At 42.7% G+C, this 1,171-nt stretch overlaps 1 long non-coding RNA gene across 1 annotated transcript; it reads left to right on the plus strand.

The window, feature by feature from the left end:
* The first annotated feature begins 3 nt into the window (after positions 1-3).
* On the plus strand, positions 4-391 carry LOC103359157 (uncharacterized). Its single transcript, XR_520291.1, has 3 exons — positions 4-37; positions 120-212; positions 302-391. It is a non-coding gene; the product is annotated as an uncharacterized LOC103359157 (long non-coding RNA).
* Positions 392-1,171: the final 780 nt, after the last annotated feature.

A 1,171-nucleotide genomic window follows, 5' to 3' on the forward strand; every position in this document is an offset into this window, starting at 1 on the left:
GGAGTTTGGGCAGTTTGGACCTGGTTTAGATTTGCAGGTACGTCAGTATAAAAATGAGTGACATGACGTATATTTCTCTGATTCACACAAGATGTTGATCCCAAGATTTTCTTTTCCAGGTAACCTGCTGCAGCTCTCCACAGAGGCAACTTATGGTTTTACAGCAGGAGCCATTGCTCTCCTGGTCATTAATGCTTCCCTCATGTTGATTGGTAAGGTTAAGCACATTATTGGTTTAATAGAACAATTTATTAAGCTGCTGTTTTTGTACTGATTTCGATTCTTCTGTTGTTTGCGCCAGCTGCCTACAGGAATCTGGTCTTGCTGTTTCTAACAACAGTCATGGAGGTTGTTCTGGTCTGCTTCCTGCTCTCCACCCTGCAGCGACTGCCGTATGAACTGGAAAGTAAGTATAGACAAAACCTCATTTCACATTCTCGGGAAAGTCTTTCATAAAAACATATTAAAATATATAAATTGTTCAATGTTTGCCGTCCTTATAAATAGTAAAATGTCCACCTAATTGATTGACACCATTGTTCCACAGTGGCCATGCTCGCAGTGGTTTCATTAATTTGTATTTATGGAGCTCTGGCATCACTGCTCAGCTGCATCTTCTCACAGAGGTTGCTACCTATGGGCCCTCCCCTAATAAAGGTAAACTTTGACAAAACTAACTTTGTGTTCCCTTTACAATAAAACTGGAATTTGCTGTCATGTATCCTGTACATTTTACTGGACAACATGTTTGTTTTATTTTAGGAGAAAGTGAAGCAGGAAACATCTCCAGAGCCGCCCTGTCCAGTGGCAAACTCACGACTCACCAGTGGTCTCTTGAAAATTGCTGGACTCCTGGAGGAAGGAGGAGTCTGTGGTATTCCCACAGACACTGTGTATGCTCTGGCTGCCTCCTGCAAGAATCCTCAGGCCATCGAGAAAATCTACAGCATTAAAGTAAGGAAGAAAAGATATAGTGTTAGTTGAACCAATAGGGACAGATCATTTAATTTTCTGTGAGAAATCATTAACTTTTTCTCTATGACCTGCTGCAGGACAGACCAGCAGAGAAGCCGATATGCATTTGCATCTCCAGCGTGGAGCAGCTGGTGGCAGCCAAACCTCCTTTCAGTCCTCTGCTGTGGGAGTTTATGAGGAACGTGTATCCTGGAGG

Source organism: Stegastes partitus, unplaced genomic scaffold, assembly GCF_000690725.1.
Source record: "Stegastes partitus isolate 25-593 unplaced genomic scaffold, Stegastes_partitus-1.0.2 Scaffold356, whole genome shotgun sequence".
In the NCBI taxonomy this organism is placed as follows: domain Eukaryota; kingdom Metazoa; phylum Chordata; class Actinopteri; family Pomacentridae; genus Stegastes; species Stegastes partitus.